Raw genomic sequence first — 16,357 nt, 5'->3', positions numbered from 1 at the left:
AGGGGATCACGGAGATAAACCAATAATAATTCCCGACAGTTTCCTGAAATAAGGTAACATCATCAAAGTTTTTTTCTTGAAAGCATGTTGACATTGTGTTGACATGTAAGTTGGCGCATTGTTCTTGGTTACATGCAGTGTATGACAATGTACATTGTGACAATTTTGATGGTGCAGGATTGAGATGCGGGACAGTGTACATTTGGACTACATGACTAATGTTAGGTTGTACGCGTAGATTTCCATTTCGCAGTTTCCATCTCTGTCAGATGTAGTAGGCCTGTTTCTGCGCATGTGCGGAGCCAGTTGTGTCCTCTATTCTGCAGTGTCGGGGTTGCAGATTGTGCCACATTGTCATCAATGTGGATGTGCTGTTATTGCTATGTGTGTGTGCTGCAGTGTGCCACGGGGATGAGGGAAATTATCCTGGGTCATGTGGGTGTGCAGTGTGCTATACTTAATTGTGCGTGGGTGCTGTTGTGCCCATCACCCCTCACCCCCCAGTCCCTAGTCGTTGCTCACCCTATTGATGTTGGGTCAGGTCCTCTGGAGCTGCGTCCGCACTCCCGACTACTTGCACAGTCTCCAAACTGTTGACTGTGGCCTCGGTTTCCTCCAGCTCATCCTGTGGCGCAGGACTCCCACCTTCTGTCGCCGTTGCTGCCTTCCTGTTGGCAGCGGCTGTGTGCCTGGTCTAGATTTTCGCATCATGCCAGCACCTCTTGGCGTCCTCCATTGGCCTCCTCGTCACTCCGACTACATTCCCGGTGGTCTACTTGTGGGTCAGTAGATGGTTGTGTTCTGTCACCTCCGTGATGCTGGTCATGTTTTCCTGCGGACTGCACCCTGTCTTCCTCTCCCTCTTCTCCTTGGCCTTCCACTACCCAGTTGTTCCTTGGTGGTGGTCTGTGGGGGTTGTGGGGTTTGCGTTGGCCTCTGCGCTCGGTCAGGGTGCATCCATGTTGCTACGCACTTTGGATTCTTTCTGGTGTCTTGTTTTTGTTGCTTTTATGGTGTATTTTCCCGCCAGACGCGTGTGATTTGCAGGCCTGGCACTGGTTTTCGCAGCTTTTTGTATCGCGATTGGCCTCATCGCTGCTTTTTTTGCGTTTGTGTTTCGCATTTTTGCAGCGTGCGTTGATTTTATCGTGGACATTTGATGCGTTATCTGGGGAATATCGCATGGGGCCACAGTGTTGAGAATGCTTCGTTAACATGGCGTAATTTTTCTGCAATAGACTGCGATGTTGAAGGTTGCGTTAAGTAACTATTGCGATGGTTATCACACGTTCTTGAGAATATCCCCCTCAGTTTGTATTAGTGGTTCTTTATGGGGCAGAATCTGGGGTTTTGGTAACACCGATTCCATTCAGACAGAGGAAAACCACATCTGTAGGAGGATTTTGCATTTACCCCCTGTAAGCTCTCATTTTATCTTACATTCGGAGCTCGGGCTTAACTATATTGAAGATTTGGCCAATATGGCACACCTTATTATGTGGGTGTGGGTGCGTTCTTATCCTGAGACAAATGTGAATGGGGCAATCCCGGACTGTCTGAATCTGGATAAGGGTCCATTCATCCCGTGGCAAGACCACATATGTATAGACTTTGATGCACTGAACCTACCATCACTGTTTGATTCACCACTCACAATCAGGAAATCTTATCAAATGAAGGTAAAGTCAATGAACGCGATTCACAAAGGTAAACTGAGAGGAAAGTCGAACTTTACGACTTTCGGAATTCACAAAGGGCATTTACTACTTGTAAATGTCCTTTGTGAATACCGAAAGTCGAACGTTACAACTTTTGGTATTCACAAAGGGCATTTACTATTAGTAAATGCCCTTTGTGAAAACTGAAAGTCGTAAAGTTCGACTTTCCTCTCAGTTTACCTTTGACAATTATGGCCACTGTTTGTAGATCTTTGTCACTCTCAGAGACCTGAAAATGAATTGAATAAGACGCCTGTAAAAGCATACTGTAATCTTCATGAATTTGAAGACACAGGGATATATTCACAAGAACGTGTGATAACTACCGCAAGAGTAGCGTAACGCTACTTTCAATATTGCAGCCCATTGCGGGAAAATAACCCCGTGACAGCGTGGGATTCACAACAAGGCGGAAGCATGCAATAGTCTGCCAAAAACGCAGACATTGTCTGCGATAAAACCACCTCCATGGAGATAAAAACACAAGCTACAACACCAAAAAACCTGCGATGGGCCAAAGCGAGATGAGGAAATCAGCGATAAGCAGCGCCAGGCCTGCAACACACACCTGGCAGGTGGGAAAAATCTCCATAAAAGCAGAAAAAACACCCGCACACTGAGGAAATATGAATTTTGTGATCAGTTATGTCCCCTATCGTAGACCCCAACGGCTCCATGTGCATGCTATAAGTACATGTATGTTCCCTCCAGTTCCAGTTATGAAGACGCAAATACATGTGCGTCCACCATCAACATGTCCTCTTTCAGATCCGCCATGAATGGGTCAGATATTCCATTCCTAAGTATGAAAGGCCACCGACTTTATGTGGTTCACTTTCCCTCGATTGCTGTGCTGATGTCTGGGGTGTCACACTCTCTGGCCGAATTATGTTTAGACGGACAAAATCAATGGTCTCCATCTTCATCAGGACCTGTTATTTGCATGTATTTATAACGGGTGAGGGTTTGGGGAATCTAAAAACAAAAAGTTTGTGGGAGAAACAAGTATTTTTTTTTAATTACTTTTCTATTTTAAAGGGCCCCAGGAGTTATCTTACATTACTCCTTCTAAAGATGTTAAAACAAAATGAGTGAATGCTCATCATTCAACCGTGTCACAGAAACCATCACCTTAGTGGAAGAAGTGCTACATATCATCTCGCTGGTCGTGATTGCTGGATGAAGTTCCACATAGGAATTATAAAACTGTCCTATTATTCTCTGCTACTCACCATGCAGAGAATCTGTATAGGATGTACGTGTGATGGGATACACATGGGTTGATCCTTAGTTATGGAAAATTATCACCTTCTAATGGTGCCACCTTAACCCCCAAAGAGTGTGCTGTATACTAACGACAGAAACTCACAAACAAATAACTAAAAGAATATAGCAACGAGAAAGCCTAATTCTAGGCCTGAATTACACCCACTGTCTCTATCTGGCCCACCACCTCAGTATAGTGGGTCGGATTACCTGTACGGGTTATACCCCTGGATCTGTCAAAGGGTGCTCCAACCAGAATTATGCGAACACGGGTAGGGCCTCCAAATGTTCTATATGTACTGTCGAGTAACTAGCTCCTTAAGTCTGGAGCCTTGACTCATCTGAGGAGTGTATAATATAATGTGATCAATATTTACTATTTTACTCTATCTCTCATCAATAATAGCATGTACTGGTGCTAAAAGTTTATATCTAAAAAGTACCAATTGCCATAGATAGACTGCACTGTTCGTGTCCTTATTTATCTTCAAATGGTAATTCTGTTTATCTCTCTCTGGGACAAATGCTTTGTCTTGGTTAACTCAATGTTTTATCACTATTAGTCCTAGAAAGTACAAGAGAGTATAAGAAATGTCTTTTTAGAAAGGTGCTAATACCAGTTGACCTTTTGCTAGTAAAGAGAAAATCCAATTTTTCTGGTCATTCCTTACCGACTGCTGCTTTATATAGAGCATACTTCTCACAGCTACAAAAGATCTTCTTATCTTGGTGACATGGCCTCCAGGCGTTTTTTAATTTGCCGACAGTTGAGTTTCTTCCGTATTCTGAATGGAGCAACAGAGATGTGAAATTCACTATGGTCTGTTGGCCACAGGTTTTTTTTTTTTTAATTTAAAATTCCAAACACTCCTTCATAAGTGCATATAACCACGGCGCACATAAACGCTCCTAGATGCCATGCTTGAATGTTCCCAACAAGCATAAGCACATCCCAATTAATGCCAACGGTTCACGTATAAAACTGTCCTAAATGTCAGCGGAAGCATTCACGTCTTTGACGTAGTTAAGGTAACGGGTGCCTGACCTAGTCCACCCAAGGCCAAAACCCCCTCTATTTTACAGCAAACTATAGCCTGTTTACACTGCAGATGGTGTCCTGTGGAACTCCTGAGCGAAACTCACCTTACAAATGGACACCCTGGCACAGACGGTTGCCGATGCTCATCCACGTTGGAGAGGACTGTGCTACAAAGAGACACCTTTTATGTCCAATAGCGGCAGCGACAAACGGTTGTGCGTGGTATCACACGATTTCTCATGTTTTTTACTATCTGTGCATGCAGTGTTTGTCTGGGGCGCGGTATGGAAGGCTGTAGTATGCTAGAGATATGGTTGTGGGTCATATGAATGAGGTGTGAGTGTAGGGGACTGTTTTCTTTTTCTGATTTCAAATTTTAACTATTGCAGCAGTTCTTATATTTTGAAATCAGATGCAAAATTGAATCATGACAATATAAGAGATAAAGGGCCTTATGTAGGTAGCCTAACATTTACCACTTCATAAATACCGAATTTTACAGATTCGGTATTTATGAAGTGGTAAATGCTATGTAGGTAATCAGTCGGTAAAAATTACCGAATCGGAATTGGTCGGTAATTTAGAATCGGTATTTACTGATTCGGTAATGGTAACTGGCTTCCCATTGATTTCTATGGGCCAGGAGGCCCATAGGAATCAATGGGAAGCCAGTTACCATTACCGAATCGGTAAATACCGATTCGGTAATGGGGGGAGCACAATCAAGGGTGGCAGGGTGTCACAGTGACACCCTGTTGCACCCCTGATTCCTGCATGTGTGCACATGTGGCACACATACATGACCTAAGGGCATGTATGTCTGCCACATTGCACACTTCTAAGTGCCAAAAAATGATTTTTCTAAGTCATTCGTCATTTACCACCAACTTTTAGTTGGTGGTAAATAACAAATCCACACAACACCCACACACTCCCCCTACATCTCATTTCAGGATTCGGTATTTACCAAATCGGTAAAATTACCGAATCGGTAATTTTACCGATTCGGTAAATTACCGAATCCTGAAATGTCCCCCCTACATACCAAAAGCCTGAATACCGGTCGGTAACGGGATTTTTACCGAAAATCGGCCGTTACCGACCGGTATTAGGCTACCTACATATGGCCCTAAATGTTGAAAAGAAATGTAATGTTGAAATGTTAATTCTTAACTTTTGATATATATGAAAAAATAAAATAAAATATGAAATAATAGTAATCTTAGTTGTTGTGTGGAGATCACCAATTTTGTAGGCCCTAGTTATGAGCTTGGGAAAGCCACTAGAAAAGGAATATAGGTCGTGTGGCAGGTTGCTTTGCTAAATTTGGTAATTTTTCCCCCATCTCCCAGACCTTCAAAGTAGATATATGTAGGGGGTGCCTTTTCAGATTTACATGGCATTGGGGTGCCATGTGTGGGTCGGTGAGGTGTTGTGAGCCGGCCATGCTTGCGGATGCTTCATGCTGTGTGGTCTGTTGCAGGGGCTGGGTTCTCTTCTAAGTAGCTTGGCTGCCCTGGTCCTGGTGGTGGGTTGCGTGGGATGTCCATGGGCTGTTGCAGGGCATCGGTGTCGAAGGTGTGGTGGTCCTCTCCGGCATCACTGATGTGTGGTCTTCTGTGCTCTGCTGGAGGTGTTGTGTGTCCCTCTGCAATGTGAAGGAGAGATGCATGGTGACATTGTAAAAGCTTATAGAGAAAGTACAAACGGCAGACCAAGGTCAAGCACATTCAGTCCACAAGTACAATAAGTTTGAAAGTGGTGCAATCACTTCCTACATCCGCCGTCCTGAGGTGTCAGAAATCACCAAGTTTTTAAGAAAAAACAGAAGGTGCACTTGTTGTGAAGTCAATACACACGGATAGGACTCTGTTCCAAAAGTACTTCTTTTTATTCCAATTAGTCGTTAAAATCTGGCACACAGCCAATGCGTTTCGTTCCCGATTTTTTGCCAGAGGGAACTTCATCAGGGCTGCAATGTTATAGACAAGACATAACATCAATAATACATCGACCAACATTAATAAACATATATACATTAATAATGACAAACGGCCCACAGGTTCGTATACTACATCAACTGAAAAAACATTACATTAATATGAACAAACTTTCCACAAATTCCTATAATGACACCCCACATGAAAATTACATATATCTAGTACATAAAGAAGACATCCATGAAACTCACAAAATCAAGAACACCAATAAGAATAATTATATAACATACCCAAGACTACATGCATATTAAAAATACAAAATACCAAAAACATTTTTTTCAAAAAACACATATTCCAATATCAGTGTGTGGTAAGGAGGAATTAGTGTCCTAAAGTGTAAAGACTTGGGACAACACCCTATCTAAACAATTGTAGAATAACCAAATCTGTACAATAAGATAATACTTCCACTACATAAAATATATATGACCATTCACGTGGTCATCTAAGTTAAGAAATCCTTCTATTAGGGTCAGTACCCCTATTAGAAACTAAGTGGGTTAATCAGTGCAGTCCATGCCCTATTCATGATGATTTAGGAGGCGATATTGGGACCTAATAGATCACAGATTAATAGCTATGGAGGAAATACAAGTAATTAGACATGTATCTCACCTCTACTGTATAAAGCTGGTCAGTAGCAGTGAACAGAAATTTTGATGGAATTGAACATCAAACGGCAGAATTGGCCTCAGTAACAATATGTATTGTCGAATCTGAGGTAAAAATAAAGAAACAAAGAGGGGATCACGGAGATAAACCAATAATAATTCCCGACAGTTTCCTGAAATAAGGTAACATCATCAAAGTTTTTTTCTTGAAAGCATGTTGACATTGTGTTGACATGTAAGTTGGCGCATTGTTCTTGGTTACATGCAGTGTATGACAATGTACATTGTGACAATTTTGATGGTGCAGGATTGAGATGCGGGACAGTGTACATTTGGACTACATGACTAATGTTAGGTTGTACGCGTAGATTTCCATTTCGCAGTTTCCATCTCTGTCAGATGTAGTAGGCCTGTTTCTGCGCATGTGCGGAGCCAGTTGTGTCCTCTATTCTGCAGTGTCGGGGTTGCAGATTGTGCCACATTGTCATCAATGTGGATGTGCTGTTATTGCTATGTGTGTGTGCTGCAGTGTGCCACGGGGATGAGGGAAATTATCCTGGGTCATGTGGGTGTGCAGTGTGCTATACTTAATTGTGCGTGGGTGCTGTTGTGCCCATCACCCCTCACCCCCCAGTCCCTAGTCGTTGCTCACCCTATTGATGTTGGGTCAGGTCCTCTGGAGCTGCGTCCGCACTCCCGACTACTTGCACAGTCTCCAAACTGTTGACTGTGGCCTCGGTTTCCTCCAGCTCATCCTGTGGCGCAGGACTCCCACCTTCTGTCGCCGTTGCTGCCTTCCTGTTGGCAGCGGCTGTGTGCCTGGTCTAGATTTTCGCATCATGCCAGCACCTCTTGGCGTCCTCCATTGGCCTCCTCGTCACTCCGACTACATTCCCGGTGGTCTACTTGTGGGTCAGTAGATGGTTGTGTTCTGTCACCTCCGTGATGCTGGTCATGTTTTCCTGCGGACTGCACCCTGTCTTCCTCTCCCTCTTCTCCTTGGCCTTCCACTACCCAGTTGTTCCTTGGTGGTGGTCTGTGGGGGTTGTGGGGTTTGCGTTGGCCTCTGCGCTCGGTCAGGGTGCATCCATGTTGCTACGCACTTTGGATTCTTTCTGGTGTCTTGTTTTTGTTGCTTTTATGGTGTATTTTCCCGCCAGACGCGTGTGATTTGCAGGCCTGGCACTGGTTTTCGCAGCTTTTTGTATCGCGATTGGCCTCATCGCTGCTTTTTTTGCGTTTGTGTTTCGCATTTTTGCAGCGTGCGTTGATTTTATCGTGGACATTTGATGCGTTATCTGGGGAATATCGCATGGGGCCACAGTGTTGAGAATGCTTCGTTAACATGGCGTAATTTTTCTGCAATAGACTGCGATGTTGAAGGTTGCGTTAAGTAACTATTGCGATGGTTATCACACGTTCTTGAGAATATCCCCCTCAGTTTGTATTAGTGGTTCTTTATGGGGCAGAATCTGGGGTTTTGGTAACACCGATTCCATTCAGACAGAGGAAAACCACATCTGTAGGAGGATTTTGCATTTACCCCCTGTAAGCTCTCATTTTATCTTACATTCGGAGCTCGGGCTTAACTATATTGAAGATTTGGCCAATATGGCACACCTTATTATGTGGGTGTGGGTGCGTTCTTATCCTGAGACAAATGTGAATGGGGCAATCCCGGACTGTCTGAATCTGGATAAGGGTCCATTCATCCCGTGGCAAGACCACATATGTATAGACTTTGATGCACTGATCCTACCATCACTGTTTGATTCACCACTCACAATCAGGAAATCTTATCAAATGAAGGTAAAGTCAATGAACGCGATTCACAAAGGTAAACTGAGAGGAAAGTCGAACTTTACGACTTTCGGAATTCACAAAGGGCATTTACTACTTGTAAATGTCCTTTGTGAATACCGAAAGTCGAACGTTACAACTTTTGGTATTCACAAAGGGCATTTACTATTAGTAAATGCCCTTTGTGAAAACTGAAAGTCGTAAAGTTCGACTTTCCTCTCAGTTTACCTTTGACAATTATGGCCACTGTTTGTAGATCTTTGTCACTCTCAGAGACCTGAAAATGAATTGAATAAGACGCCTGTAAAAGCATACTGTAATCTTCATGAATTTGAAGACACAGGGATATATTCACAAGAACGTGTGATAACTACCGCAAGAGTAGCGTAACGCTACTTTCAATATTGCAGCCCATTGCGGGAAAATAACCCCGTGACAGCGTGGGATTCACAACAAGGCGGAAGCATGCAATAGTCTGCCAAAAACGCAGACATTGTCTGCGATAAAACCACCTCCATGGAGATAAAAACACAAGCTACAACACCAAAAAACCTGCGATGGGCCAAAGCGAGATGAGGAAATCAGCGATAAGCAGCGCCAGGCCTGCAACACACACCTGGCAGGTGGGAAAAATCTCCATAAAAGCAGAAAAAACACCCGCACACTGAGGAAATATGAATTTTGTGATCAGTTATGTCCCCTATCGTAGACCCCAACGGCTCCATGTGCATGCTATAAGTACATGTATGTTCCCTCCAGTTCCAGTTATGAAGACGCAAATACATGTGCGTCCACCATCAACATGTCCTCTTTCAGATCCGCCATGAATGGGTCAGATATTCCATTCCTAAGTATGAAAGGCCACCGACTTTATGTGGTTCACTTTCCACATTTTACAGATTCAGGCGAGTAGGCCCTGAATTCTACCATCAAGCCTTTTCCTGCCTTCTGCCTCTGAAAGCTGCAGTCCGAGCCTGTATCTGTATCCATGAACTTTGTCCTACTCCCTGCGCGGCTAACGGTGCCTGATCCAGCCTGTTGCCTGCCAAAAAGCTGTATTTCACCTTCAAGATTATCTGCTCCGCTCCTCATCCGATGCATTCCTGTCTAGTAGTTTAGGTAAACATTCTTCCAGCTACAATGCAAAGGGCCAGGCCTCACTGTCCTCATGCAAGTAATTCATAGCCCCTGTTACCATGGAAGATTCCTTCCCCCTCGCATCTCATGTAGACACTTAGACGCTTGTACACGCACTAACAGTTAGTATAGAATAGATTCTGTCCGAGAAACCTTTCCTTTTGGATAATACAGTTCTTTAAACATAAGATATTAGATATGATTCGGGATTAGGTTGACATGACCCCTCAGACTTCTGTCTCCACATGTAGAGCTAAATGTCAACCCCCTTTCACCCTCTAGTTGCACGTCAATCACACGTCATGCGGCTGCGCGCGCATCTCTGCCAAATATTTTTTGCTGACATTGCAGGATTCTCTTATGGATCCACCCACTTGTGACATCATGTTTAATGACGTATTTAGTTACGCCTATGTTTACGCCTTTTTTCATTACGTATGTGTATCATTATCTGTACTATCAGTTGTTACGCCTCTTGCATCTGTCTTAATGTAATACTTTTCATATAAATATCATTACTTGTCAATAATGTATTGCCTTCCCTTCCTGAACCTTCGTGGTGATGGAATTTGAAGCCTGCAGTTCGAACTGTAAATTCCTTTGTAGAGGAATAAAGCCTTTTAGAACCTCTAATACCACGGATTCTGCCTCTTATATTTACTGAGTTATTTTTACTAGACTTTACCGCATAAAAAATAGTACCGGTAATGAAATATTTACCACATAAATTGGCGCCCGAACAGGGACACTTTCTCATCTCATGCGCCGGAGGTGCGTTGCAGGCCCGGTCTCCTGCCACAGCTGAACGGACAAAAACGCGTACCTGCAGGATTTCCTGTATCTCCCTCCGGCCAAGCGGGAGCGACTGAGGCTGCGATCAACACCCAGACGAGGCGGTGAGAAGTGCGAAGTATCCCGACCAGAGCCTAGCTGAGAGAGCAAGATCCGAGGTATACAGAGGCCCACCAGGTTCCGAAGTTCCGAATCCAGTCGAGTCAAGTCCAGTCCGGTCCAGTTCAGTTCGGTCCCGAGGCCTTCCGTTCCGCGCTACCCGGTGAGTACCATTGCCGGGGAGGCATTTAAACGTGCACATAAGTTGTGCCGGTCAAGACGGGTTTGGGTACACAAATCCGGTCTGCACTGTTTCAGCAGTGTATCTGTACTGTTTAGCAGTATATCTAGTATGTCTTGCATATAATTCAGTATTATCTAGTGTCAGTATTATGTCAGTAACTAGTTTTCTATTAGTTATTATCGTTCGTTAAACTTTTAAATGTTAATTGTTTTAATACGTTCTACATATTGTGGTGTGAATGATTGTTCATTATTGTGTTTATTGTATAAAGTGTGTTCTAGTAATAAGGTCAAAAAAAATGCCGCTCTTTTCGAAATTAAGACAGATCAAAACCAGAAAAGGTGTACTCGAAGAAGCTGTTCCCATCCCACCTAGGGACACTCCAGGGTACTTTATGTATCATAAACATGGCCTAGATGCCGTATTATTTCTTGATTTATGGGTGGACTACACCAAGGATTTACCAGAGAGTCAGAGATGGCCCGCAGCGGGGACCTGGGATGCAGATTGCATCATGAGAGTAGAAGAAGAATTATGGAAAAAGAAAGCCAGACAGTCACAGAAAGATGCCATTGAATTATGGCGTAAAGAATCATATAGACGTACAGAAAAAGCGCTCAGACAGGAAGAGAAAGTTAGGGAGAATTCGAATAAAACCCGAGAAAATCTATTAATTGAGGAAGGTACCCGAGTAAAATCAGAACAAGTAGATAGACAAAGAAATACCCTTATGAACGGTATGTATCCTCTTCTGGCCGAAGGGTTACCTCAGGCCACCCCGGAAATCCCGAAAAACTTGACACCCCCATTGCTCCCGATAAAAGCACATCCCAAAACAGCAAAAGATATTTTCCTTTCTTCCTATTTAGATGATGTAGCTCCTGAATATGTTAATGCTCCGTCACACGCACCGCCCACTGATGGTGTTCAACGCCAAGATCATCCGTCTGTATCCCCGCAACCACAAACTCCTACGCCCATTCCCACGGGTCCGTCCGTTTCTACTGTTTTTCCCGCATCTACAATTTCTATCTTACGTCCAACGAATCCTTTCTTGCCCAGCACCTCAGATGGTGCTACAGGAGGTACGACAGACATGTTTGCCACACCGCCGCAAAATAAACAGACCCTTAGAGATTTAGCACTCCAACGTACACCCCAACTAGCGACATCCGACATGTTTAAAGAACATCTTGTGGATTGTAGATACGATCCAGTGCCAGGTAAACAGGACAGATTGCTACTATCATCACTACGTATAAGACGAGCTACATTGTATTTAATGACGATACCAGGAATGGTTGAACACCTAGACAATATATATCACTTTGTCCAAACAGGGCGAGGCCCAGAAAGTATTAACGAAGCTATGGAATACCAGAAAGTGGATGTACAAAGACAACTACTACGTTTTTTCATAAACTGCGTGATCAGGAACCAAGACAGGCCTGAGGCAGATCATGATACCATGCAAAAACTTGCCAAATGGGGTCAGAACATATCAGACGAGAAACATGATAGACAGGCGTGTATAATCGCCATGTATCGAAAGATCCGCAAGGAAGTAGAACGAATACATAAAGAAAGATGAGAAGCAGACAGAATTGAATCAGAGGGAGAGGAGGAGCAAGAATCAGAACAATTAGATACGATAGCTTACGTAGGTAGAGGAAAACCCCATAATAATACTAGATGCTTTAATGATCCGATACGTCCGATACGTCCAGAATATAACAGACATTTTCAAACCCCTACGTTAAATACAAGGTCCCCAGAACACCTATTCCAAGCCACTGATAAATTACTCCGAGATCGAAGGGGGTACCATATGCTCGATTCCATGGACGAACAAGAATTAGCCAGGTCAGCAGTACAATGGGCTGACAGTCCCAGCAAATACAGTGATGATGCACTAGCACACACGTTTCTGAATCTTGCCCCAGACGAACAGCGTTTAGCTAGTATATACATGATTCAACACCTCCTTATATTATATAAAAGCCAACACTCCGATCCTGGACCCTTACCTGACATATTGACAGAACTACTTACGAATAAATGGAGAGGGTCAGGTACTGATTTAATTAAAGAAATTCTAGAATTTCGAAACCAGTATATAGTTTTCGCATACCCAGAACACGTTCCAATTCTCACTATGGGAAGAAAAATGTATCACATAGATAGACAGAATCCCTTACGCGAAGTACACCCAATCAGAGGTGAAGATAATAACTTTACACGCGTGTTTGTGTACACGCCTATAACTAAAATTGAATTATTAGAAATGAAGAAAGTAGTACCCAGCCATGACAAGGATCCAGCAGGTTTCCACCGTGAGATAAAAGACATGTTACTCATGGGAGAGTATACATACCCCGACATTATGAAAATATTAAAAGTATTAATGCCTGCCGGTGTTTACGAGAAACTCAAAGAAAAGGAATGGGAGGTGGGAGACCAAAAGATAGATTGGACAGCATTAGAAAACGAAGAAAAGGCCCGAGCTGCAGGATCAGGGCTTGGGGAAAAGACTACAGCACTACCAGGATTACTAGTGCAGGTACTGCCACGTTTATTAACTACGAAAAAGGAGGACTGGGGTGCAATCTCAGCCTGTAAACAAAAGCAAGATGAAGACACTAGTGATTTCTATTCCCGATTTGAAAAATGTTTTGGTATTAATAGTGGCATAAAAGCAAGTAGCGAGTCATATCCACATCTGTTTGTGACAAAATTAGTTGAAAATTCCCTGCCGCAAGTTAAGAATAGAGTATTGAAATTTGAGAGTACCTGGCAAGGTAATACCCCGTCACAGATGTTACAGATGTTACAATATCACCACAATAGAATTAGAGAAGAACAAGAACATGAACAAAGACGTATGAAAGATACGAAAATGAAAATGCTTGTTGCCCAGTCAGTTCCAGCTGATGGTCATAAAAAGGGTGATTCCACAGGTCCGGCGAAAGGGACATGCAACTATTGTAAACAACAAGGTCATTATATACACGATTGTCCAGTCCTGAAACATAATATTGCCACAGGTAGAACACAGGAAAGACCGCGTCCACCTAGACAGGATCAGAACCAACCACAAATCCCTCAGCATGCACAACATAGGTCAGTTCCGCAACAGGCAGCTCCACAACAGACCGTAGCACCACCACAAGTGCAGCCTATTGCTGCCACACAAGCAACAACGCAACAGATGTACCAGTATGCACAAAATGACTATCCCGATTATCAGCGATACACATGAAATAGCCTAGAGAGGGAAGTTGGCTTACCCCTTATCGAGGTTCCTGTAGATCAAGAGGGACCTTATGTACATAGTGAACTATTAGGGGAAGACAGAAAGTTTTTACTTGATACAGGGGCAAGCAGAACAACTATACGACGCAGTGAAGTTCCAGGGGCACCCCTCTCAGGCTCACAGAATATTTCCCTTGGATTCTCAGGAAAGCCTATCATTAATGAAGTGTCGCAACCTCTTCCACTTACGGTTGGTCCATTGACACGAACTACAGATTTATTGCTTACTAAATCATGTCCAGAAAACTTGTTAGGTATAAAAACATTGAAAGCTCTAGGAGCTATAATATGTTGTTCTCCGGAAGGAGTACGACTATTTTTACGTGACTTCAAAGGTCACTACGTGTCCAGAGACATGGATCACCGGCTGCAGAATTTACCTACACATTTATGGGCACAAGGCCCCACTGATGTTGGTTGCATGAATATTACACCATATCGAGTCACACTAAAAACAGGAGTAGTACTACCACGAATGCGACAATACAAGTTACCACCAGATGCTGTTGTGGCTTTGCTGCAAATCATTGACGAGCTCATTGCACAAGGAGTGGTTGTAGAAACCGACTCCAATGTATGTAATTCCCCGATAATTCCGATTCTTAAAAGAACGGATCCGAAAGCATCACCAGTATATCGATTAGTTATTGATCTGCGCGAATTAAATAAATGTATTGTACCACAATACCCTGTGGTTCCAGATATCTCTTCATTACTAACAGCTATTGATTCAGAAGCAAAGTTCTTCACTGTAATTGATCTCAAGAATGCTTTCTTTAGCGTCCCAATAGATCCGGAAAGTCAATATTTGTTCGGATTCAGTTTAAATGGACGAAGTTTTAAATTCACACGCGCTCCTCAAGGATTCACAGAAAGCCCCAGCATTTATAGCCAAGCACTGAAACGAGAACTTGACAGTATCCACATGCCAGTTAACACTGCCTTGCTTCAATATGTCGATGATTTACTGATCACCGCCCGAAGCGAACCTGAATGTGAAGGAGCGTCACTAACGGTTTTGAAATTTCTGGCCGACAAGGGGCACAAGGTGTCCCCTTCTAAGCTGCAATTTTGTGTCCAGCAAGTTGTTTACCTTGGGCATTCGCTGTCCAAGGAGGGAAGACAGCTTACACCCGACCGCATCCAGTTAATTGCTAACATGTCACCACCCAAGACACAAAAGGAGGTGCGGGCTTTTATAGGTCTCACTTCATACTGTAGGCAGTGGATCCCTCAATATGCATTTCTAGCAAAACCACTCATCCAGTTAACAACACAGGAGGCAGCCACATCGACTGTCCTCCCTTGGACTCAAGAACATACACATGCCTTTGAAAGCTTAAAGAAAGCTTTATGCCAAGCACCTGTTTTAGCAACACCATGTTATAGTAAACAGTTTACACTCTTTGTTACAGAACGCGACGGTACTGCCTTGTCAGTACTCACTCAGGAACAAGCAGGATCACACAAACCATGTGCTTATTTCTCTAGTACATTAGATCCAGTAGCTCAGGCTCTTCCTGCGTGCCTGAAATCAGTGGCAGCAACAGCTTTAGCAATCAGACAAAGCGATGCCATAGTGTTAGGACATCAATTAACAGTACAAGTACCACATGCAGTAGAGGTTCTCTTGAACCGCACACAAACACAACACTTGACTATAGCGAGACTCACCGGTTATGAATTAACATTGTTTCAACCACATATAGAAATCAGACGTTGTAATACGTTAAATCCTGCCACACTTTTGCCAGTAAATGGAACAGATCCATTAGCACATGATTGTATTGAAGTCATTACTATCACGACAAAACCCAGACAAGACTTGACAGATATCCCTTTATCAGATCCAGACCTGACATTGTATGTAGATGGTTCATGTATGAGAACAAGTACAGGAGAGTTAGTGGCCGCTTACGCAGTCACAACAGACACTAAAGTCATTGAAACAAATTGTATTAACACTTTGTCAGCTCAAGCAGCAGAGCTCATCGCTCTGGCACAAGCCTGTATTCAAGCCAAAAATAAGAAAGTCAACATATACACAGATTCACGTTATGCATTCGGAGTCGTCCATGACTTCGGCGTACTATGGCAAGAGAGAGGTTATTTAACTTCTCACGGCGCCCATATCCAACACGGAACCCTCATTCAAGCCCTATTAGACGCGATTCATTTACCTACTGCAATATCGATTATGAAATGCAAAGCCCATACAAAAGTTACCGATATCATTTCTCAGGGTAACGACTTAGCTGACAGAACAGCTAAACAGACTGCTCAGAACCAGACTCACACAACTGACACGACAAAGACAATAGTTCCGACACCAACACATTGCATGACCGTTAAGGATCCCGCCCTTGATGTAATTGACATACAGACACATGCTACACCAG

Source organism: Triturus cristatus, chromosome 2_2 (genome assembly GCF_964204655.1).
Source record: "Triturus cristatus chromosome 2_2, aTriCri1.1, whole genome shotgun sequence".
Taxonomy (NCBI): domain Eukaryota; kingdom Metazoa; phylum Chordata; class Amphibia; order Caudata; family Salamandridae; genus Triturus; species Triturus cristatus.
Note: the sequence above shows the minus strand (reverse complement) of the source record.